We start from the raw sequence: 26,714 nt of genomic DNA, 5'->3' as shown, positions 1-26,714 counted from the left end.
ATTGCTTCTTGTTGTGGGGAGGGGTGGCAGAGGCTTTAGGAACCCCTGAGTTGGGTTTTGGAGAACAGGCACAACTTTCCAAAGTGGAAGCCGGGGTGGTGGTGAGGGCACTGGAAACTAGGCACCTGCAGAGCACCAATGCAGCGGAGTTAACGGACCGCAAGGGCGGGCCAGGGTTGCCGGCGGGACATGGCGCCCGACAGCTGAGGAGCTGGGGAGATCTTTCCCTCCTCACCCAACCTCTCCTCCCAGCCTGCTGTCAGGCCCTGGAACCGCGGCCCTGGGTGCCACCCAGGAACGGTCACAAATGCACACTCTGGCCTCCAGCCCAGCCTGAATGAATGAGGAACCCTGGAGGCAGCCGGCCCTCCATCAAGCCCTGCGATCGGATGCCTGCTGAGGTTTACCACCGCCCTAAACTCGAGAGATTTTCTTGCCCCATCCGTGACCTGAAATCCAACTAATTCATAGTAATTATCTTCTTCCCCGATGGGGAAGGAAAGGGCCAGATAAGGCAGAGTACGTTTTATTCACTGGATTCACTTACGCACTGGATATTTATTAAGTGCCTAGTTTGTAAAGTCAGAACATAGAAAGCCTCAAATGCCAGAATGAGTAGTAGTTGTTGATTTCATAAGCTAGGGGCACAATGAAAAGTTCTGAGCCAAAGGTAGTAAAGTCACAGAGATAGGAAGATAAGCGTGGTCATGGCATAAATGACGTTTCTGGCAGTGTTGGAGCGGGGAGGGGCTGAAGGCTGGCTAAAAGGATATCGCAGAAGGCTGCATAGTGTATGACTGCATTTATATGAACTGTCCAGAATTAGTAAATCCATAGAAACAGAAAGCAGATTAATGGTTGCCAGGGGTTAGGGTGAAAGGGAAATTGGGAGGGACTCCTAATTAGTACAGGGTTTCTTTTCAGGTTGATGAAAATGTTCTGAAACTAGATGGTGGTGGTTGTGCAAGGTGTGAATCAACTAAAACCTCCTGAAATTGTACACTTTGAAGGGTAAGCTTTGTGTTATGTGCATCATATCTCAGCAAAGCTGTAATTATAAAAAAAAAAAAAAACAAGAAAACAACAACAGCAACAACCTTTTAAGCCTGGTGCTGATAACCTGGCAAAATTGTGGAATAGACATATGAGTGCTTTGCAAATATTTAGAATATACACCGATGACTATTATGAGCAAGAATAACTTCTCTAACAATTCATCCCAAATGCATTTTGCTAAAGAAGTTAAAGTAAGAATTTTATTTTTAAAAAGTTTTATTATTTTTGCTTAAAAGTGATACATACTCATAGTAGAAAATTTAGAAAATACAAAATGCTAACGAATAAGGTTGCATATATTTCTACCCCCCAGAGAACCACTAACTTTCCACTCAGTATTTTAAAGTTCATTTATATTGAGAGAGAGCGCACATGCACTGGCCCAAGAGACCACAAGGGGGAAGGAGCAGAGAGAGAGGGAGAGACAAGATCCCAAGCAGGCTCTGTACTGTCAGCACAGAGCCCAAGGCAGGGTTTGAACCCACAAGCCAAAGAGTGAGATAATGGCCTGGGTTGAAATCAAGAGTTGGAAGCTCAACCAACAGCTACCCAGGTGCCCTTTACTCAGTATTTTAAAATGTGTTGTAGGTATACATATAATTAAGCACATACACACACACACACACACACACACACACACACAATTTTACAATGCTTTTTGTTTTCTTAATGTTACACACTAAAATTTTTCTGTGATATTAAATGTCTTCATAAACATGATTTTTAGTGGTTCTATGCTATGTGTCATATGAAGATACCATAATCTAATCATCTTCTATAGTTAATCATTAAGATAGCTTCTGCTTTTTACTACTATAAATAATAGTGTAATAAAAATCTTTTATATAAATACTGATCCATATTTCTGATTAACAATAATCAATAGGCTCAATAGTCAGAAATGTAATTACTAGATCAAAGAGTGTGACTGTATTTAAGTCCATTTATGCATATTATCAAATTGCTTTCCAAAAAGGTTGTATTAACTTACAATCACCTCAGCAGAGTACATGAGTCCCCATTTCACCAAAATTCACAATAATAATAGGTATTATACTTTTTTTTTTAATTTGAAGATCATGGCAAGACATTATTTTATAATTTAAACTGATTTCTGGTAATTGAAGATCTTTAAAATGCTTATAAGAACTTCATTTTTGCTTTGATGAAAGACCGCTGAGTCAGGGATACGGCAGAGACACTATGTTCAAGTCCGCTAGGCGTCTCCCATAATGCTCCTGCGGAGACGAAGGCAAAATGTTTCCACTGGTGGTTCCCAAATCTGGCTAAGGAATCACCCAAGGAACTTTTAAAAATATGACTTTCCTGGTCCCGCCCCGGGCCAGCTAAATCCACGTCTCTTGCAGGACTCCTGGTGACGGGCCCAAGTCTGACTAGCACTCACTGGAAAGGAACAGGAGGACTTAGAACTACAGGGCTGGATGACAATGAAGAATTAGTCCAGGTTGTGGAATACCATTCTTGGCATTAATTAACTAATTGTTATAAACAAAGAGAAGTTCTCCAGTCTAGTCTGCTTTATTTTTTTAGTCACTCACTCAAAAAAAAGCATCTATTCGTCAGATAGGCAGATGACACGAAACATAGCTATTGTGCTTGATAACAAGATGAATTTTTTGAAAATCTTAGTATTGGCAGTCTAGAATAAAGAGTGCAAGGGGTGCCTGGGTGGCTCAGTCGGTTAAGCATCTGACTTCGGCTCAGGTCATGATCTCATGGTTTGTGGGTTTGAGCCCCGCATCGGGCTCTGTGCTGACAGCTCAGAGCCTGGAGCCTGCTTCAGATTCTGTGTCTCCCTCTCCCTCTCTGCCCCTCCCCTGCTCGTGCTCTGTCTCTCTCAAAAATGAAATAAACGTTAAAAAAAATTATTTTTTAAGTGCAAACACGCAGGATGACATTATTTATTCAATATCTTTGTTATTAAAATAATGTGAACACCTACAAAAACAAATACCTAAGGGGCGCCTGGGTGGCTCAGTCGGTTGAGCGGCCGACCTCGGCTCAGGTCACGATCTCGCGGTCCGTGAGTTCGAGCCCCGCGTCGGGCTCTGTGCTGACAGCTCAGAGCCTGGAGCCTGTTTCAGATTCTGTGTCTCCCTCTCTCTGACCCTCCCCCATTCATGCTCTGTCTCTCTCTGTCTCAAAAATAAGTAAACATTAAAAAGAAAAAAACAAATACCTAAAATAAATAAAATAAAAACAATTTTAAATAGGAAAGGAAAAACCCTCACAACCTTTCCACTCTAGTATATTCGGTATTTGAATTTCAGCAAAGATAAAACTACTCTTACATTTAATCACTACCTATTATTCTTATTCTGTCTTGTGCTTCTTCCCTAATATAACCTGTAACAATTCTACTCTACCCTGCATCTCTCCCTGTAACAAATTCCTCTGTATCTTTTTTTCTTTAGTGTTTGTTTATTTTTGAGAGAGACAGAGACAGAGACAGAGACAGAGAGAGAGAGAGAGAGAGAGAGAATGCAAGGGATGGGTAGAGAGAGAGGGAGACACAGAATCCAGAACAGGCTCCAGGCTCTGAGCTGTCAGCACGGAGCCCGACGAGGGGCTTGAACTCAGGAGCTGTGAGATCATGACCTGAGCTGAAGTCGGACGCTTAACCAACTGAGCCGTCCAGGGTGCCCTCTCCCCTGTATCCTTAATCTATTACAGAGTATGTAACCATTTTGGCTCTCCTGTAGTCCATTCCAGAAGCTGCTTGCTTCCTCACTGTACACATACTAGGGATAGGAGGTGGGGTCATATTCTTCACGCTCCTCAGACCAGCTACTGGCCATCACTCTATTACAGGGTGGCCTTGTATAAAAAACTGCTTTTTGAAACCCATGACATTGAAACATCCTCTATCTGCTTTCAAGTCTGAGATTTACCAACATGCCACTTAATCCTCCACATTTACTGAAGAGTCTGGTGTGTGATTAGTTCTTCCGCTTCAACCCAAATTGGTCATCATCCTGAGTGATTTCAAAGTCTGTGTGGATGAGCTAACACCTCTCCTCATATGTCCCCATCTGTCTCAGCTCCAACAAAGCTCGCCTCCATTTCACTTTAGTCACTGCCTCCTGTGATCGTACCCTGAACCTTCTTATCACCCAGAACTGTGGCAACTGTTCATGCCACTCCCTACCCCCCCAACCCCCGGCCCCATCTCCTAGCACACTAGCTTTCTTACTTTCTCCTCAATGACTGGTCTTCAGTGTATAAGGAACCCTAGTCCCTTGCCCCTTCCACTCACTCCACTCCCTACCACTAGATCTTACCACTAGACCCCGGGCACCCTCAGTTCCCTTTCACACGTTTCCTCTCATAAGATTCACCCCTCAAAACTCAATCCCAAGACTTCTCCACCCTTAACTTTAAGTGAGAAGCTGAGCCCTGACAGAAAAAAAATTATATAGCTAAGGGGCAGAATAGCCCCACAGACACTCAAGGCTTTCTACACTTGACTTAGACCCGTAGTCCTGCCTGCTAATTCTTTTATGTGTTCTCAAGTCAGCTCCTTCTATTTACTCTGACAGTTATTTCCAGCTTTTACCACTTCCACAAATAGCTGCTCAATCCGACTTTACTCAACTTCCCTTCCTCCTTCTCACAAAGATACCCATTGCTATCGTCACCCTCATTCCTGGTGTCTCAGAGGACGCGCGATCCCTCCTCTTGTAAACACTAACACTCCTACACCATTTCCTATTTCCTACCCCACCTTCTCTGAGACTTTGCTACCAAGCTTCTTTTTACCAAAATTTCAACCTCCTCCTCTCTACTATAAGCACACTCAGATCAAATCCATCCTTAAAAACAAACAAACAAACAAACAAATGAACAAACACCATGCCCCCTGATTGCGCATCCTTCTCATAATCTCCCATCTTTCCTTCACAGTCAGACCTGTCCAAAGACTAACAGATGTGTGGTCCCTTACCCCAAACACTTGGGGGCCACAGAATGTAGAACTCAGATAGATAGATACATGTTAATTTTAGGGAGAATATGTGGCATATACCATATATCATAACATCCCCACAGGGACCTGTGGAAACATTCTGTAATCGAATTCAATATTATTTCTGCAGCGAGATGTATGAATATTCACACTAAGTGGGACAAATGAAGATTATAAATCATTTCACATCCATTCAGGTCAGGTTTTACTGCCAAATGAGTTATAAAAACCTTTCCATTTTCAGAGTTTGTTGAATTTTGAGATTCAAATAAGGGAATGTAGGCCTGTGGTTTATTCCAATTCCCTTCCACTCACTTCAGGATCCAAAACAATTGCATTTCTTTCCCCATCACTCCAGTAAATATGCCATCTCTAAGTTTTCCAGAACATTCGAATGCCAAACCTGCAGAACTCCTGGTGTACCGTGTGTTGTATTACTTAGCCCTTCTGCTGTGTTTGCCCATCATGATCGCATACCCGCCAGGGATCCCTCCTGAATCTCTCTATTCCAAGGCTTCCATGACAGAGCACTCTGTAGGTCCTCCTCCTACACGGCTTACTTACTCTTCTCCAGTCTCTTTCCCTTTGTTGTTCTCTGGACCTCTATCTCGGCCAATCCTCGCATCAGTAGTCATCTTCTTTTTCTTCTTCCTCTCTTTATAAAAATTATTTTTAACAGCTCTATTGAGGTATAATTCACAAGCCATAAAATTCACCCTTTTATCTTTTTACATTTATTTAAGTAATCTCAACACCCAACATGGGACTCAAACTCATGACCCTGAGATCAAAAGCCACATGTTCTATCGATTGGGCCAGCCAGCCCCTCTCAAAATTTACCCTTTGACTTGTAGATTTCATGATTTTGGTCTGGTCACAGAAGTGTACAACCATCACCTTATCTAATTCTGTAACATTTCATCATCCCAAAAGGAAACTCCGTATTCATTATGCAAATACTCCTCACTCCCTTCTCACCCATGCCTTAGCATCTACCCCCACTTTCTATCTCTATGGATTTGCCTAGCCTGGACACTTCATATAAATGAAACCACATAATTTGTGGCCTTTTGTGTCTCACTTGTTTCAATTAGCATAATGCCTTCAAATTTCAGCAATACTGCAGCACTTTTCAGTACTTTATTCCCTTTTTAAAAAATGTTTTATTTATTTTTGAGAGGGGGAGAGGGGAAGTGAGAGAGAGGGACAGAGAATCTGAAAAGGGCTCTGTGCTGACAGCAGCAAGCCTGATGTGGGGCTCAAACTCACAAACCACGAGATCATGACATGAGCCAAGGTCAGATGCTCAACCGACTGAGCCACCCAGGCGTCCCAGTACTTTACTCCTTTTGATGGCCAAACATTACAATGTATGGATATACCATATTTTATTTAACTACTCATCACTGATGGACATTTGGGTTTCTATTTTTTGGGCTATTAGGAGTAATGCTACTATGGATATTTGTGTGCAAGTTTTTGCATAGATAGAAGCTTTCAGTTCGCTTGGATATATACCTAGGAATGAAGCTGGTAGTCGTATAGTAACTCTTTGTTTAACTTTCTGAGGAACTGCCTGACTGCTTTCCAAAGTGGATATACCATTTTATTTTCCCATTTGCCATGTTCAAGGGTTCCAGTTTCTCCATATCCATGTCCACACTTACTGTTTTCCTTTTTTTTTTAAATTTTTTTTTCAACGTTTATTTATTTTTTTGGGGACAGAGAGAGACAGAGCATGAACGGGGGAGGGGCAGAGAGAGAGGGAGACACAGAATCGGAAACAGGCTCCAGGCTCTGAGCCATCAGCCCAGGGCCCGACGCGGGGCTCGAACTCACGGACCGCGAGATCGTGACCTGGCTGAAGTCGGACGCTTAACCGACTGCGCCACCCAGGCGCCCCCCTTTTTTTTTTAATTTAAATTATTGCCCTCCTACTGGGTATAAAATAGTACCTCATTGTTGGGTTTCATCTTCATTTCCCAAATAACTAATGATGTTGAGCAACTTCTCATGTGCTTATTTGGCTATTGCGTATCTTCTTTGGAGAAATGTCTATTCAAATCTTTGTCTATTTTAAAATTAGCTTCTACAGTGATTCTTAGCGCCACTTTGGAATTATAAACTGTTTGGAGTTATGAACGGGATCAAAGCCAAAAAGTGAAACCACAGATATACAAAACAAAGCTTACAATTCTCCTAAGAAGTCACCAACTCACTAAGACCATCCATGGACCCTCCAGATTAGGTACCCTTGTTCTGTATCATAGGCTCTCAACCATAACTGCATATTTAAAGATCACTTGGGGAGCTTTATTTATTAAAAAAATTTTTTTAATGTTTATTCATTTTTGAGAGAGAGAGAGAGAGAGAGAGAGCAAGCATGAGCAGGGAGGGGCAGAGAGAGGGAGACACAGAATCCGAAGAAGGCTCTAGGCTCTGAGCTGTCTGCACAGAGCCCGATGCAGGGCTCGAACCCACGAACTGTGAGATCATGACCTGAGCCGAAGTCAGACACCGACTGAGCCACCTAGGTGACCCTGGGAGCTTTAAAAAAAAAATACACATACACATGATCCAGCAATTCCACTTCAGGGTTAAATACTAAAAAGAATTAAAAGCAGGGACTTAAAACAGATACGTGAACACTCATATTCTTGGCGGCATTATTCACAATAGCCAAAAGATGGAAATAACCCGAATGTCCATCAACAGATGATTAAACAAAATGTGTATATACATACAATGGAATATTACTCAGTCTTCAAAGGAGTAAAATACTCACATGTGCTACAACACAGATGAACCTTGAAAACATTACATTAAGTAAAAATAAAAGTCAGAGACAAAAGGCCACATATCATGATTTCACTTGTAGGAGGCATATAGAATAGTCAAATTCATAGAGACAGAAGGTACAATAGAGGCTACCAATGGTTGGGGAGAAGGAGAAGTGAGTTGTTGTTTAATGGGTACAGGGTTTCTGCTTGGGATGATTAAAAACTTCTGGAAATGAACAACTTTGTGAATGTACTTAATGTTACTAAACCATGCACTTACAAATAGTTAAAATGGTAAATTTTATGTTACTATATTTTACCAATTTACAATTTAAAAAACACATATTGACAAAAAGAAATAACAAGATGACCATGATACCATTCTAGACCCATTAAATCAGAGATTTTAGAGGTGTGGTTTGACCAGCAGCATCTTGCTTAAAAACTCTCCACGTAATTTCAAATGTCCAAATAGGGTTCAGAACTTCAGTTTTATACGTTCACTAGTGGTATCACCTATTTCCATGGTTTCCCAAATCTTTCTTTCCAGCCTTGACCTCTCTCGCACAGCTTCCACCTCACAATCCAACCCCCAAAATTAAGCTCGTCAATTCCTTCTTCCCATCCCCAAACTGCCTCACCTGAAAGAGCACCCATCCACTGAACATCATCTTTAAACATCTTTTTAATATTTTATTTTATTAAATAGCATGAGTGGGGGAGGGGCAGTGACACAGACAGAGCATGAGTGGGGGAGGGGCAGTGAGAGAGGGAGATACAGAATCTGAAGCAGGCTCCAGGTTCCGAGCTGTCAACACAGAGCCCGATGCGGGGCTTGAACCCACAATCCGTGAGATTATGACCTGAGCTGAAGACAAACGCTTAACCAACTGAGCCACCCAGGCGCTCCTGAACATCATCTTTAAACTTCCATATCCTCCCCATCGTATCATCAATAATGTGACTTTGCCTCATAAATAGTCTCCCCTCTTGTCACTATGATAATCATTACTTCTAGTTCAGCTCTTTACCATTTCTTACCTGGATTGTCTAACGTAAGTTCCCTTACCTCCACATAATGTCCCTGCTTAAAACCTTTAGTAGACTCTACTCCTTCCAAGGAGAAGTCTGTGCTGCCTCAAACGCCACAGAAGACGCATGGTCCGGCCCTTGTCTATTTCTCCAGGCTCAGCTCCCATCCTATTCTGTTTGGCCTGGTAAGGTAGACTACCCACGGTTCCTCACCTACTAGTTGCTTTTCATCTCTTTCTTGTGACATACATGGAATAGACCACGTATCTTCCCCTTTTTGGCTAATTCCCACTCATCTTTTAGAACCTAGCTCAGATTTCCCTCTCCCCAACGTTAAATTCCCTTTTTAATAGCCTATATATAACTCTACCATTAACCATATAGATTATGATTATTGCTGTCTTTTTCACTACCGAATTTTAAGCTCCTTGAGGAGCAAAGTCTAAGTATGTTTCACCTTTTTATACTAGGCCCTTATCAAAATGCCTGACCAGAAGCACTTAATTCAAGTTCATTGGAAAACTGCTTTATAAACTGCTAGACAGCATGAAGTTATTTCACCTAAACAGGTGGCATCAGTGAACATTTACTATGTTATACCTCTATTACCACCTGTATTATTATATTTGATTCTCACAAAAACCCTAGGAAGCCACTGTTATTATCATCCTCGGAAGCCCAGAAAAATCAAATAACACGTCCAAGATCAAATACAGCCAAGAGGCAGCAGAATTGAGACCGGAATCTGAGCGGCTAACTCCAGGGCTACCTGCAGTACCTGCCTCTCTACCTAATGAAGATGCAGACCTTCGTGCCTGGGTGTGTCTCCTGTCCCCTAACAGATCGTTCCTTTCAGGATTTTCCACCACGATCTCTAAGTTTTCATTTTAACGTACAAGTTTTGGAATCTTTTAAAATTTAAGAAAGCTTTAGCAGGTTACTACAGTCTTCATAACCAGCATGAGCAACTATCCACAAAAAGAAAGGAAGAACTTGCAACGAGCTTGAAAAAAAAGAATAACTGCATAAAGTTCTAAACAGGGGAAACCAAGATGATGATCACTTAGGTGACAATAACCAGGGGATTTTTGTTGACTGATTGTTCAATGTGAATCAACCAAATGACCTGATGCTACACATAACATAGCAAATGTCCTCTTAGATTGTGAAAATAAAAGCAAAATTAAAAATCTGCAACTCAGGCAGAAGCATGAGATTCCATATTGCTCCCAAAGTTAGGAATAACAGGTTCACAGGGAATTTAGTCAATGAACAGATACTAAGAACTTACTTAAATAAGCAGGTGTATGTGTGTTAAACTACTTGGGGAAATGAAACATACATAGGTAAGAAAACACACCAAGTGTGCTGGAAGTATATTTCATAGAGAAGAGGTATCTTCGGTGTTTGGTAATTATTAAATGTTACACACTGTCCTAGGCACTGCGTCATTTTATTTAATTCCCAGGGCTTTACAAAGCAGATACTGCCCTCTGTTTTACAGAGAAAAAGCAGATTCAAAGAAGTCAAATGACTTACCCAAAGTCTCAAAGCTTAAAACTTAAGTCACTAGGCTTCAAACCAAGCTCTGACTGCAAATTCTATGCTCTTTCCACACTTCTTCACACTCTCTAATAAAAGCCATTAAATAACTATCTCAAAATATATAACGGGAGAGCTGTCAATGATGGTACAAGAAAATGGTCTAGGTAAAATATTAGAAAAAAGAAAAGAACATATCACCATCAAAGTTTGTAGAATGTCCATCCATGGAGATCCTCCTCTGTAACACCATGAAAGGGACAAATAGTTGACACCAGAATTGCCAGATGTGGTTGGCATTACCACATGTTGTTAATTATTATATTCACTTCCAATGGGAATTGAACGTCCAACAGAGGAACCAAAAGCCAATGACCGTACAAAGCAATGAATGAAATCAGATTTTCTTCTCTCCTCTTGGCATCATCAAGGAAACACGGACTTTCTTTCCCTGAATTTCCTTTTGAGTTCTCAGGTCACTATGATATACCTATATGGGCTTCTGTTCATTTCCAGCCTTCAGACTAATCCCATAACCTTCAGGTACCAACTGTAACCACAGTGAATACAGTGCATTACTTGCCTGAACCATAAAGTTATGCTGAACTTAGGTGGTTTAGACATTTAGGATTATACCAGGCTTCCATAAGCTCACCTGTGCCCCCATTTATCTCAATACCCGCAGCTCAGTCCTTCTATACCAGTGAAACGTGTTTTTCATGCCTGGCAATAATTGGGTCGATTTCTTTCACTTTGGTACATTCTGCTCACAATAACTCTTGTACAAGAAACAACTTCCTGCTTACATCTGTTACCTTGCTTCTCCTCCTACTTAATCCTAGGTGCCCTGATAACATATCCAACCAAGTACATTAGAAAATTATGTTCCAGAGTCTAATACCAGCTGTCTTAAGGTTACCTGGGAGTTGAAATAATCTGGAGGTGATGAGAGATCAAGCCAGAGAAGCCAGAAGGGGCCTCTGGATTGGGTCATTGCAGAAATTCTATTTCAACGCTGGCAGAGGTAGCTGTACGTAACTCAGCAACGGTTGACTCTGATAATAAACATATATACTAGCTTATCTAAATCAAAGACTCAACTCTACAAACAACCAAGTAGAAAAGTCAGGGAATTTAAATCAGTCTTTTACTTTCAGATGTGAAGAAACACAAGACGCAGAGTCCCGTAGATCTTCTCAGTAAATGTCACATGGTACCAGACTCCACTGCATCCACTCTGGACCTAACAATCCACGCCCACAGGCCTGCCTAAGGACCCTCAATGGGCTGTTCCAAGGCAGCTTTTATGCAGCTCCTCACACAGGAGACTCCATGGGACACAGCTTTCCTGGCACTCGATGCAGGTGTCCGATCTACAGGCTGCCCAGTGGTCTGCTGGAGGGATCTGGCACAAAAGTTCCATCGAGGCAAAGATAATGGTGAAAGGGGAGTCTAAAGATTCTTAGTCTGTGGAATACACGAGAGCTGTTCAGTGGGCAGAGAGAAGTTGAAAAGACACAAAGAAAGAAACCCCAAGTTAATAGAGGTAGAAGGCGCAACGAATGAGTCAAAGTAACGAGGCAGAAGAAAAGATACGTATTGTGTTTGAAATGTTTGATGAGCTGGTGAAACAGAAGCAGTTGAAGCAGACAGACAGGACCTTTGCCACCACAGTCAACAAATACATAGGGGTTCTCAACCTTTCTTCAGGGTGAATCAAATCACATTCTCAGGTCTTCCAGATTTCAATATTTAGGCTATCAAACAGACATGGAAGCAGGAGGAATTTGAAGACCATGAACTACAACTCCACCCCTCCCACCAAAGACAAAAGTCCTGTTGAGAATGACAGCTTTATTTAACTGCATCCCCTAACTTGGCCCCAGAGTCAGTAAAGCCTGGCTCATCTCTTGCTTTCACCATTTACTCGCTGTGCAACCTTGGGAAAGGCACTTAACCTCTCTGAGCCTCAGTTTCCATGTCTGTAAAACTTAGAAATAATAATCACTCCTAAGTTTGCATGGAAATGAAATGAGATATAGAAACTGCCTCATAAAAGAGCTGCCTTTATTAACAGTCATTATTATCTGAGATACTTGGCTCCTTAAAGGTACTCCACAAATAGCACTTCCTATTTGAACAAGGTGACACTGCCTCCTCGTTTCAGTTCTTACACTGTAAAATGAGGATTCTTTGTGCAGTATACTCAGGGCTACATTTTTGTGCTCTTTGTTGGTGATTTCCCTGTTTCAAATGGCCTCCAAGCACCGTGCTGAAGTGCTCTCTAGTGTTCCTAAGCACAAGAGGCTGTGACGTGCCTTCTGGAGAAAATATGTGTGTGTTAGAGAAGTTTCATTCCAGCATAAGTTATAATGCTGTTGGTCATAAGTCCAATGTTAATGAATCAACAACGTATGTTAAATAAAGTGTCCTTAACAGAAACACACTTAAAATAAGAGTATGTATTAACTGAATAACTAAAACCTTGTGACCAGAGATTTAGAACTTGTTACTCTATTTCCCCTTGGAGCAATGGCTCAGCATTCACTGATTCAGTGTTTGCCATGACTTTATAGAACGTAACTCCTGCGAATGATGAGAATGAGCTGTAGTTCATTAAATGTGGAACACGGGAGAGTATCTGTAGGTGAGAATGTTTGGGGCATGAATCTAGAAGGGCAGAGCCAGATCATGAAGGGTCCTTTTATTCCCCACCAAGGAATGTGGACTTTCAAATTGCTGGTTACTTCTAATCTGGTTACTGATTAGCAGACGACGGGCTTGGGAAGGGTCTGTACTGGTGCATCCCCACGTCTGGCACAGGTGCGTCATCTAGAAGAACTCCCTTTATGTATGCTGTCCTCTTGGCTCAGAGCAACAGGGACAAGAGAAGATATCGAGAGCCACCAATTCTCTAGTAGCCACATTGAAAGTCAAAAGGCACCTGTGCAATTATCGTATTTTAACACATTACATTCAAGATAGTATCTTTTCAACACGCAGTCAATACTTGAAAAATTACTAAGATAATTTACATTCTGGTTTTGGCACTGTCTTCAAAATCTGAGTGCATTCCGCACCCAATTCCCACTAGCCACACTTCAAGTGATCAAAAGCCACTTGTAGCTAGTGGCTCTGTGTTGGGCAGTAAAGGCCTGGAGCGTCCTGTACATCCACCAGTGCCTGGTGACCATCTTCCAAGAATCAGCTTAACCTTCGCCATCTCTGCTAAGCATCCCCTGATCAATCTCTTCTCCTCTCCTCACCCCCAGGGGCAATCAGTTACTCTTCTCCTACACCAGTGCAGCATCTAACAAAATCCTGCAATGAACAGTTGTTAAATAAACAGGAGGATTTAAGCACAAGAATAAAATTGGCTCTTTTTGCATTTTTGAAATAAAATGGAGGGTACATCAAGGGAGGCCAAGGACAAAGCTCTATCCAGACTTTATTTTCCCACTCATTCCGAAGGATCCAATTACAAGCATCTAGTGAGGTCAAATCTTTTCCACCATGAATACTGACGAAAACAAGCGACCCCTAGAAATAGATATGTGGGTTAGCTATTAAAGTTTGACAAACTATAAGGGGTAAAGGGTCCTTATCTGAAAGACTATAGACTTGAACTCCTCTCTAGGGAAGCTGCATGGATATAACACAAATCTGAAGTCAGTGGTTTATATTCCAGAGATGTTTGCTCTCAGTGTCTTGAAACAAGGATCTTAATTTGGATTCTCTGTGGTTTTTATACCTGCACGCTCCATCATAGCAATGCAGTGAGTAAAGGACCTTGGAAACAGCAAGGTCTCCATTTGCCAAGAAATAGGAGAAATAGCTAAGTGAGAAAATATGTGATACACATCTTTCAGATCAAACAACTCGAAATTTCTCCTCGCCCCACTCATCTCAGGGTAATTCACAGTCCATTTCTCATACCAGTCTCTGCCACCACGTATCCATGCTCTCTCTGATACCGCCTTCCTCGAAAGCAGATTTCAGAACTAGCCGTGAGTTACTTTTCATGAACATGTTTCTTTTCTGTGCAAACCAAACACCATTTAAATGATGCTTTGATCTTAACATATTTGAAACGAAACAGAAGTAAAATTCATCAAAGTGCAAACACTGGAAAACACAATCATTTCAGTCTTAATACAGTTCTCTTCTTGTCCCTGTGTTTATCCTGTTCTCACTCCGGAGTAAACCAGCGACTCTAATAACAGCACCGTCTGAACCCAAGATATATAGCAATTTAAAGCACAGACTCTGAAGGCAAACTACCTGTGTTTGAATCCAGTTCTGCTGCTTATAAAGCTGTGTGAGCTTGGACAAGTTACTTTACCTCTCTGTATCTCCGTTTCCTCAACCGTCAAACAGGTATAGGAGAGCAGAGTCAGTGTTGCCATACAAACTAAGTGAATATACGTGAGGTCCTCAGAACTGTGCCTGGCACATAATAAGCTCCACATAAAAGTTAACTTTATGGTTGACAAAATCACCATTAAATTGTTTTGGTAACATTATTTTCCTCATCAAAAGACAAGGAAAATAAAAGCAAAGCCCACAAAATATTATCTTTAACAAACTTACATAAAAATAACACTTAAAATTGGGTATCTCACTTAAAATTCTAAAACAGGAAAGCAAAACTTTGGAAAGGCCAATTAAACAAACAACCAAAAGTTTAAAAAGTTCTTGTTATCTGATAACGTTTCAACATATTTACCATTCATTTTGACTTGAATTGAAGGATTTGCAGACACAAAACATCCATTTTAAATATAAACCTCATAGAATGCTTTTACAATCCTTAATTCTAGCCCATTAATTTATTATTATTATTTTATTTGACATCTAAAACGATGAAACCAAATGCCTAGCTTCTACATCAATCTATTTCTCGACTGGCTTTTAAAGAACAGTTCATTCACTATCAAGACTGCAGCATTCAGTGTTTCTCATAAAATCTTTAAAAATATATAAATAGTAATAACTAGGTTATCTTTAAAGCAAATGTAGATTTATGCTATATCAGTGATTATCATATTACAAGTTACAACTCTGCACGTTAACTAGAAGCTTGGTGAAAAAGAGTCACTGCTACGACTAACTACACACCAGAGAATGACAAGTCTTATCTCGCTAATGTTAAGGACTGCAACACCTGTGAGAAGTGGGCAAGCCAATGGATTCTAAAACTTTTCTCAACATTTATGAATGATCGTTTTAAGAGTAAACCCTGTAAGAAGTACCCTGGGACAATTTGTTAGCTATTGCACAGCCTTCTTCACTTCATGAATTTTATATCCCCTTGGCTTCAAAAAGAATTAAACTAAAATACAGCCCAGTACCGCCTTAACCTTGCCTAAATTTTCCCAAACTTTGACTTTCTCAAAAAAAACCCCGAAAAGCTCTTAGGAACATATTTCAAGGAGTTTTACAACACCGAATACAACAATCACCTTTAATTCTATCTTTTCTTACCCTATCTTTCCTATAAATTAAAAATCATTCCAAGAAGCAAACCCCCTCCGTCTGACAAGATCAGACCTGATTATAATATTTGCGGTTAATTATTGTGGTTGGAATTCTTAAGTGTAGCAGGACTTGCAAGCTAGTCATCTGGCTTGTTTAGACACTACCCTGACGTCAAAACTTCTGTCTTTTAACTCTAACAAGATTGGGGTTCTTTCCTACTCCCCGACCTCCAAAAGCAAAGATATGTGCAGTATAACACAATATATTATTTATCCTCTCACAAAAGTACTTTAAAATTGTAAAGGACTGGCATTTGACATCCTACGAGAAAAACACCACCATCAGGAACAAAAACTATTCTAGTTTTAAAAGACTGTGAATAAAATAAACATATTTCGTTCATGATACAAAGGAAATATGAACTGGCACAAATGGAGACTAGTTAAAACCACTATTCAAACCTACTCATGTGAAAAGTTGCAAAGTTATCAGGAATGTATTCTCTGATTGGCCAAACTAGTTTTACAAAAACCTCCCTTTAACAATTGAAAATTCCTATAAGATGTAAGAATAATTACGTTTATTGAGGCTGGGTTCCAGTGCCAGCTGTAAGTTATCTTTTTGGTTTCAATATTTTATTTGCGTTTGTTTTCTCATCGTGTTTCATAGAGTGAGTATCTTGTAATAACGGCAGGTGCTCAGTAAAAACACCTTGAATTCTTCCAAAATCCTTCCCTCATTTTAAAGGCAGGTAAGGCAACAAAATAAAATTCAAAAGCAAAAACAAAGAAACCTCAATCAATCTGGCTATAAAAATTTTACTATTCAAAAATTTTAACATATGATGCTAGTGACTTTTGGACTGAAACCAGTATGTAACTCCTTCTTACAGCTATTCATAAGAATGTGGGAGAGTCATATGATTAAAAAAAAAAAATTCCAGAATGATCAAAACCACAGTTAATTAGCTGTTTATCTGAACCAAGCTTTTCATGTAGATAGACTAAACTATCAGTGTCTCTTCTAAAAGAAAATCTCAATAAGATGAATGATTTATTAAACTCTATTGTACTAAGATATGGTTTGTAGATATTAAAAGGAAGAGAATCTCCTGCCCTTATCATTAAAAATTGTTTAAGTTGTTCTCACCATTTTTTACTACAAAAGATAAAATAATTTGATTCTTTGTAAACTGTCTATACAGTGCATAACAGCCTGATAGACTTCTTACCTTCTCAATGTCAATTTCAAAAAGAAGATATGTACAATACAGTTTAGTTTCAAAATATGTGATGTGGAAACAGGTAGCCTAAGTTGAACATATCTGGCTTAGAGGTTAAATAAAAAACATATTAGTGAATTCATTCCTCAGGTACACAATGTATAATAGTTAACCTTTTTCAGATAAAGCTTATGATTATCTTTCCCCAAACTCAGATTTTTAAGTACTACATCTTCCAAGGTTAAGAATAAGGTATAGACTGCTAAGGGAATTAATAGAATTAGCATGAGAAAAAGTGGACAAGCACCATCTAAAGATGAACTGAACGTTTTTAGCTTTCTGCAAGTAGCAGCATAAGGATGTAATAAATCAGAGAAAGTTAGGTACTATATAAAATAAAAAAAATCATTCATTCGAGGCCTCAGCCAAAAAGGAAAGCTTTATTACCTAACCAAAAATTAAATAATTTCAATTTCACTGCAGAGCTCTCTTTCAAGCTTGAATTACAAAAGGATATTGTAAAAAAAAAACCCCACAGAGATACAAAAATAAAGCTTATATTTATTCCTTAGTGATTAAGATTTGTACTGAATTCTTCTTACAATGCCTATCAAAATATTTCCTAAAACAAGCATGAGACTGTATGTGGCCACATAAAGTAACTGCAAGAAGCCTTTAATCATTAAATAAACACAAAAGAAATAAGGACCACGAAGGAATCGATTTGGATGGATGGCATTGTATCTATTTGTTCCTGAGAACATTATCACTGCCTGGTTGTCATGCTCGGTTCTCTCTTGGACAACACGCACATCCAATCCACAAGCACACAGAATTCGAAGAACATTACCAAATATTAAGTCAGAGCACTTGTGAAACACACCTTGTCATTGTCCACAGCCTCTGCAGTTCAAACCAGAGCTCAGGAGCTTGTCTTTATCTTCACCAGTGATGTAAATAAAAATACCATACATTACTCTTCCAAACACCACAAAAAAAAAAAAACAAAAAACAAAAAACAAAAAACAGAAAACCCCACAATTAGCAATCAACGTATTGCCTCAGAGAGAAATCTCCTCTATTAACCCAAACCAACCGTAAGCCTGGATGTGAACCTAAGCACATGCTGGGCGCCCTGCCGCTCATCTCCTCTATCATTTGTTGCCAACGATAGCGGACAAACTAGCCTCACAAATCCTTTTTTAGCTGCTGATCAGACAGATCCCCCTTTGACAATCCAGCATGGTGGAACACTCGAAAATTCTTCCTGCTTCTATTCTATTGCTTGCTCTAAAAACCGGTTTCCTTTTCATTGAGATAATAGCCTTTTCTGCAGTCACATGACTCAGAAGCTACATTAGCAGAGCTTTATGATAATAGACTGAGTAAGCCTCTACCCCTCCGGTTATTAAGGGAAGTCTTTTTCTTCTTCTCTTTCTCTCTCTTCTCTCCTCTCTCTCTCTCTCTCTCTCTCTCTCTCTCACACACACACACACACACACACGCGGGCATAATGCACACGTGCGTTCAATACACATGCCTAAAATCATTTACTCTCCTGGGAATTACCAAAACAAATAAAAGAGTATATCCTAAAATGAAAATGCTAACAATTTCTAACTCTGCTGCTAAAAATAACTGCTAAAAACAAACATTCTGATGCATGGTCTTCCACTCAGTAAGATGCAGCATGTTGGCCACCCCCAGCCCCCTATGAACAGTAATATAAAGCGGAGCAGGTAGAAGAAAACGTGTGCCCTCTCGTTCTCTGGAGCTTTGCCCCCAGTGATACAAATCTGATAGCTCTGGCATAACAAAAACTTTGGAGACATTACAGCTATCTGCATATTGGAAATTAGTTCCCTGTAGTGGTAGAACGCACATAAGTACACTTTTTGACACCGAATGTCCTCTTGTGAGGAACATATCCTCATTAAATGATTTATAAGTTGTTCCAAGAAGAAAAATCTTCCCATGGCCAAGACCATCTTAAAAAATAATAATCAAGAGTTCCTTTCAGTCTGGCCAGTTTGATCTATTTCAAACAAACAATCAACTCTCAAAACACGTATGTGGAAACACCAGCACAGCGCCTGACACACAGTGGTTGCTCCATAATGATTTTTAAATGTCCCTAGTAACAGGTTAAAATACTAGGCAGAGGCAGCAACTTACATTATATACCTACTTCATTTCAGTTATGATTTGTTTCTTATTAAAAATTTTAAAAATATACCAGTCAGGCAATTTGGGGAAGGAATTTAAATGTAAGAATGCGTTGAGAAGTCAGAAAAAGAAAGACACAGGGTAAGTAAGGGTTTGCCCCAGAAGAGAACCACACTTAAGCACAACATACAAGAGGAAGACAGACATACATACACTACACACGACGAGGCTGAAAGAATGTGTTAAACTGAGGTCAATAGATTAAGTTATATTTTATATTCCTTAGTTATAATTATTGCCTTGGTTTTCTCATCTCAAAAACAGAAAACATGGATTTTTAAAAACTGAAGTATGACTAACATACTAGGTTATATTAGTTTCAGGTATACAAGAGAACGATTCAATTCTATACATTACTCAGTGCTCACCATAAGTGTGGCATAAAACGTACACAGCCTCATTTTTTCTTTATGGTAGAATACACATAAAAGTTACCACCTTAACCATCTTAAGGCATACAGTTCAGCCATGATAACACTGTTTTGCAACAGATCTCCCCAACATTTTTGTCTTGCAAAACTAAAACCCTAATGCCCATTAAACAGCTCCCCAATTCCCCTTTCCCCCCAGCTCCTAAAGACCACCATCTATTTTGTTTCTACGGATTTAACTCCTTCCAACACCTCATATAAGTAGAATCATACAGTTCTTGTCTTTTTGGGTACAGATGTTTTAAAGAATAGTTATTTTAATACCTGGAGATCAAAACAAAGAGCTTTCATCTCACAAAATCATTTTACATAAACTGCATTATTCATAAGTAAACCAAGCCAAAATTATATTCTTTAACAGAGAAAAAGCAAGAACTGTTACAGACACAACTACATAGAAGGATTATCACATGAAAGTTACCTGTAAGAAGAACTCTAATTTCTCAGAACTCAAAGAATTTGATAATTCTGATTCTGAAGCTCTTAGTTTACTCTAATTATATTACCCACTTAACATGTAAATAACTTGGGGAGGACGGAGGGGTTGTTTATTAATTCTCTCTACCTCACTGAAAGGAACCATCATCACTCTGGAAGCCTGCCCTAACAACTTACAGAGCCTAAAATGATTACAGAGGAGTCAAGGAACATAAGCTTCCTGAGGACCCCCTGTGAAGAATTTCAATGGGAAAATAAAAACAAATTTAAAAATTTTAAATGCTGGCACACAGTAACACCTGATCACAAAAAAGCCAAAGCACAGTTCAGAATTTTTAAGAGAGCTAAAGGAATTGCTAAAAATGCTTCAAAACTTATAATGATTTTAACAGATACCTAAACGTTTTCATTATGCACTTAAAATCTAAAGTCAACAATCAGCTAAGTCATCACAGGAAATTAATGTATCACAGGAAATTAATCTCGTAGTAGATAATGAGAGAAACCTTTTGAAACAGCATAAAAACTTCAGGGGGCAGTTTTGTAAAATGCATCTACCTATGTAGGTCCTTTTCCTGCTCATGTTATCAAATCTTTGGTTACCTTAGAAATCATTTCGGGGCGCCTGGGTGGCGCAGTCGGTTAAGCGTCCGACTTCAGCCAGGTCACGATCTCGCGGTCCGTGAGTTCGAGCCCTGCGTCGGGCTCTGGGCTGATGGCTCAGAGCCTGGAGCCTGTTTCCGATTCTGTGTCTCCCTCTCTCTCTGCCCCTCCCCCGTTCATGCTCTGTCTCTCTCTGTCCCAAAAATAAATAAAAAAAAAACGTTGAAAAAAAAAAATTAAAAAAAAAAAAAAAAAAAGAAATCATTTCTATGGAGGCAGGGTGAGGTCGCAGACACTCTGAAACTAACACCATGTGTCTGTCCTTTATGAGCTACAATGGAGTTTTTACAAATTACTTCTCAGCCAAATCATGGGCAACAGCAAAATGCTATGATTCCCCGATCAAATCAGCAGCAGTAAGAAAATGTCTCCTGCCAAACACATCTAAGTAAAATGTCTCGATCCAGATTCTGTGCTTATGCTTCAAGATGTATTGCTGTTAGCAAATCTGTCCCTCTGTCATATTTTCTGCTGGCAAGCACAAATAGGTAAAATTTTCTAACTCCCCTCCTGAGTGCAGAAGGTGGATGCGGCAGATTTTATCATTAGCGACTTCTAAACTTTTTTCATCACCAAGGCAGTAGTGTTTAAAGGGAATTAGACTAGATAATTTGTCGAGTTGTTTCTAGCTTTAATGTTTTCTGATGGTGGTATATAACGGTGGTTCATTCTTAAACCAAAAGTCTGGTGAGAGGTAAAACAAGGATTCAGTAACGTTTTAGTTTTTACAAAATGGGGTGAAATTTACGTTCAATGCAATAAACAGATCTTAAGAATGAAGTTCAAGAGTTCTGACAAACGAAAGCACCTATGGAATCCACATTCCTATCAAGATGCAAAACACTTTGATCACCCCTGAACAGTTCTCTTGTGCCCATTCTCAGGCAATCTCTTTCTCCTCATCCCCAGTCAACCATCACCAATCTCATTTTCTATTATTACAGATTAGTTTTGCTTTTTCTAGAACTTCAAATAAATGGGATCATACAATAAGTACTCTTTATGCTTCTTTCAGCACAAAGTTTTTGAGACCCATCCGTGTTACTGCATATATTAACTTGTCCCATTTCAGTGCCAAGGATATTCCACCGTATCAACATGCCAGAGTTTATGCATTTTCCTCTTCATGGGGACCTGGGTTATTTCCTGTTCGGGGCTTGTGGTAAAAAGGATTCTAGGATGGTTCTGCAAGATTCCAGCACCCCTGGCGCACGCACCCTGCATAGCCGCAAGCGCACACGGGGTGGATTTTCACCCCGGCAACTAGGCTGCAGCATATGGCGCCACTGACTTTAAGACAGGGAGGTTACTGAGGTGGGCCTGGCCTAATCGTAACGGCTTTTCTCCAGCTGGCAGCAGCCAACGTCAGAAATGGGAGGCACAGAAAGGATCCGATGCGCCATCGCCGACGTGAAGACGGAGGGGACCACGCGTCAAGGGATGCAACCGAGAGGGGCACACAGGAAACACCCAGCAAGGAAACAGGACCTCAGTCCCACAGCCGCAAGACACTGAACTTTGCCAGGAAGAATGAGCTGAAAGTGGCTATTTCTTCCCCAGGGCCTCTAGATGAGAACTCATTCTCGCTGACACCTTCATTTCAGCCTTGTGATCAGCCTGAGCATAGAACCCAGCCACGCTGCGCTGAATCTCTGATCTATAGAATGGTGAGCTGATAAATGGGGGTAGTTTGTTTACGGTAATTTGTCACACAGCAAAAGAAAACGAAGAGGGACTTACTATGTACACGCGGCTGCCAAGACGCACATACGTGTCTTTTCCCAGACACGCATTTTCATTTCTTATAGGTAAATACCTAGGATTGGAACTGCTAGCTTACAGACAAACAGATTTTTGTAAGAAACTGTCAAACTGTTTTCCAAAGCAGCTTCTCACCACTTTACATTCCCACCAGCCATGCACGAGAGCTCTGGGTGTCCACATCTTCACCAACATTTGGCGTCGTCTGGCTTTAAATTTTAGCTGGAATCCTGAATCTGTTAGCAGCCTTCTCTACAGATGGGGCGTAATCCTCAACCATCTCCTTCTCTGTGGAGTTTTTACAGTATTTACAGCTAATAATACCACAGTAAGTCTTGTTTTGTGTTCTACGTTTGTGTCTCATAGGGGTTAGGTTCAGCCGCACTGCAGCATAAACACCACAGGGCGGGACGTTTTATTCCTTTAAAGCCCCAGCACCAACTCTCCTAGTACTGCTTCTACAGATTATGTGGTCTTATTTCTGTACTGACATTTCTTTTTCCTTTTAAAGGTAATGACGTCACAAGATGAAAAAATACTTTTGAAGAGGGTCCCTTTACCAGAAGGAAAGAGTATAGCCCTGGGGTGACACTTTAGTGTGAATCCATATAGGATTCTCTGGCAAGTTACTCAAACTCTGAGTCAGGTTCGTATCTGTAAATGGGGGTGGGGGGGCAGCAACACAAGGCCTGTATACAGACTCTGAATTATTTTGAAGGCCACTAGCCCAGTGCGTGGCAGAGGAGGACATCAATCAATGGTAGCTATTAGTAGCTCTTAGTTTGATTATGTTTAGCAAAAAGGAGAGGGAAATAGTATCAGTTATCACTTTGAGGAAAGAAGAAGAGAATACATAAAGTGTTAAGAGTCGGGTCAGGTGTATGGGACCACGGGTGATTTTAACTGTAATTTCCAAACTTTTAGTAATGCTGATCTCATTATTTTAAAATTATGAAGTTACTGAATTACTTAAATTAGTTTTAAACTATTGATAGCTTCCAAAGCTGGGTAAAGGGTACATGGGGGCTTATAATACTGTTCTCAATTTCCGTAATACAAACTCCCAAAAATAAATTGAGTGTGCTGTACCCCAAAATGGCAAATCGCTCATCAACGAAGTTGTCTTGATACACTGTTATCATATATTTTATTTATTCATACATTTAAAAATGAAAATAAACTCTGAAGATGTCACATTTAACAAGTTGCCCAGTACGAACAAAGTCATCTATAATATTAATTCATAAACCCACTAGCACTGTAATTCTCTACGTCAGATTTTTAAAACATCAGGTATCATGGAATAACGTATCTTTTAAATATATTTTTACTGCAGGGAGGAATAAGATTCATAAACAATAAGATAATAAAGTGGAAAAAAAAGTAATGTCCGTTTGAATTGGCTATTTTCGTTAGACATGCATGCCCATAGAACTCTATCACTGGACCTCTGACCTCCTTTCTTCAAGAAGTGAGGCCATGCTAAAGGAAAGGCCTATCTGTGGATATGCTGGCCTGTGGCTATCATCCTACTAACGTTAACTGAAGATTTCGTTCTTTTGACATGTAGGAAAACGAGCCTTCGAGAAGGCCCAACTGTGCTAAGCTAGCAGTGAGTGCTATTTTGTTGGGTTATTTCCAATAAAAGCCTTATGCAAACAGCAGTGCATAAATGTCTCTGATACTACTGCAGTCGATTATACCCACACAAAAGAGAGCTGAGGAGAAGGACGACGGAGCGCAATCACTTCTAAATATGACTCTGCCAAGTTACCACTTCATGGAATGAAATAATATACAAATAGCACACTATACTCCCGTCTCAGCATTTGTACTTCATCCAAGGATTTCAGAGGCTTCAACTACTGAATCAGAGTCTTCCCAATTAGCACATATGTAAACCCCTCTGAAGTGAGTCGCCTTTAAAAGGTGAGTTTATTCTGTGAAGTCACTGAGTGCCGCCACTAGATTACAACTGAAATTCTGAGGTGATCTGTTAGCCAGAATTAACGAGAACCCTCGCGGCCTATCAGGGATTATACTTTTTATATCCCCGGCTTCCAAAAACACCTAGCGCTCAGGAGGCAGATCGTGTATCTCAGGAATTTGATTCCTCGACGAATCCATCCCTCTGAGATTGACGTTACTCTCTAAAATGTTCTGGCAGCATCAACGACCATTTACGTTTGTCAAATCTTGGGACTAAAAAGCATGTGAGAGCCATCCAATGTTGGGACTCTTGAAGTCCTCCATTTCAAATTCCCAACTGGGGGAACTCTATAGTCTCCAGTAGACTTTTTCAAACATTTAACTTTAGAATCACTGACATAATACTGAGGGAGAAAACTTCCCCAGCTCTTACATTAAGAGTCCAAAAAGTAACCGAATAACCAAAGGCTGAGCCTAGACCATACTGCTTCTTCAAAATGTTAGAGAGGACTGGGGTTGCAGGGATATAAAACAGGAGCAAGAACACTTCCTTGGAGTTTGATGGCTAACAGCCTTACAAACCTTCTTGTCTTCCTTAACTCTTGTGGATTGACCAGATTTGCTTTTGTGGCTCTGCTAGTCTCTGGCTCCTCTCTGGATTCACTTCTCCCAAACAAAGCCAAGAGAACATGTCAATCACACACACACACACACACACACACACACACACACACACACACACAGAACACTGGAAGATTGTGTCTCACCACTCTCACCGTCTCATAAAGGAACATTACACAGGTAAACGATAAGACGACTATGGTGTTTTTTCTCGACACCCTGTTTTAACTAAGATCTGACTAAAATTTTTCATTTATTCACACACTTGGCCGTACACACAGAACCATCAAAGTTTGACAGAAAGCTTCTCTTTGTGGAGATGCCATATTCTGAGGCAAATACTTAAGTATTCATCTATTCCAAATTTCCACAGGCACAAGAGGCACTTGTGACAAAAGGTGCTGAGGAGCATGTGTTTTGTGTCTCCCTACAAGACTGCATCTCTCACAGTTTATCGCTGTATCTCAGCGCCTCGAGCCAATTCTGACCCAACTTCAAGTATCACTTGTGAACGCTTTGGAGGTGGATGATTTCTTTCACCCTCCCCTCACCCTGGCTCTTTCTCTTTCTGACTTCTTATTCTCTCCTTCCTCTCAAAATATCATTACAATTATTTATTCTTGTTTGGAAGAGGGTAATAATAATTGCGACCATGGTTGCAAGTATGGGAAAGAGGGAAAATATCATTAGGGGAAAAAAGAAACCTTTCCTTACAGCCCACAGGCCACAGCAATAGTTTATAAGAAAGGAAAAACATTTTTGATACCTGATTTGATGTCTTTCTCTTCTTCATGGTTTTCCTTTTTTAGCTTTAATTCATTTCATCCAACAAATGTTTATCGAGTATCAATGTCATGTAAGGCTCTAAGTCAGGAGATGGGAATACAAAGTTGAATAGGACAGACTCCCTCCCCTCAAGACACCTATAATCAAGGAGGGCAAATAAAGAAGTAGGTAAAACTTATAAAATGTGATCAAAAATGCCGTCTCAAGGTCTGGGCTGTTAGAGGAGCAAGGAGGGAGAATGCCTAATTTTGGAAAGGAAGGGCCAAGAAAGATTTCAGAGAACAGCAGTAGAAGCAAGACTGTATCACGTCTGTGAGGAAGGGGAGAAATGGTGGGTAAGTAGGGGAGCATGAGAGCAAATCTCTCACTAGGACTCCAAGGAAATTCCCAGGACCACAGTAAAAGGGTCCTAAAAAGAAGGTGGTGGAAACAGACTGGAAAGGTGGACATGCACCAGGCTAGGATGAGCTTTGTCTGCAAAGCTAAGGAGGCTGAAATTCATCCTGCAGGGAATGGTTCTGAGCAGTTGAATAACATGTGTGTGTGTTTGTTTGTTTGTTTGTTTAAATAGGTCCATAGGTATGGACTTAAAGGAATGGTACCAGTTAGAGAGAGTAGTTAGGAAATTGTAGAAATACTATCAGTAAGAAATAATAAGACTAGATTTAAGCTAAGATACCTAACCCTTAAAACTCTAGTATAGCCCATAAATAAACCTTCATATATATGGTCAAATGGTTTTTGACAAAGGTCCCAAGACCACT

General features: G+C 40.1%; 1 protein-coding gene across 8 annotated transcripts in view; it reads right to left on the bottom strand.

Moving 5' to 3' along the window:
- NCOA2 (nuclear receptor coactivator 2) overlaps positions 1-26,714 on the bottom strand; it is a 293,273-nt gene that overhangs the window by 121,302 nt on the left and 145,257 nt on the right. Inside the window, exon 1 of one of the 8 annotated variants that reach the window (XM_030303988.2) lies at positions 5,606-5,737. The exons of the other annotated variants lie outside the window; for them this stretch is intronic. The gene's annotated coding sequence lies outside the window, so the exon portion shown is untranslated. Of the gene's footprint in view, positions 1-5,605; positions 5,738-26,714 lie in introns of those variants that run through there. 8 annotated transcript variants of the gene reach the window in all.

This window comes from Lynx canadensis, chromosome F2, assembly GCF_007474595.2.
Source record: "Lynx canadensis isolate LIC74 chromosome F2, mLynCan4.pri.v2, whole genome shotgun sequence".
Lineage (NCBI taxonomy): Eukaryota > Metazoa > Chordata > Mammalia > Carnivora > Felidae > Lynx > Lynx canadensis.
This window is presented reverse-complemented; position numbering and strand designations above follow the sequence as displayed.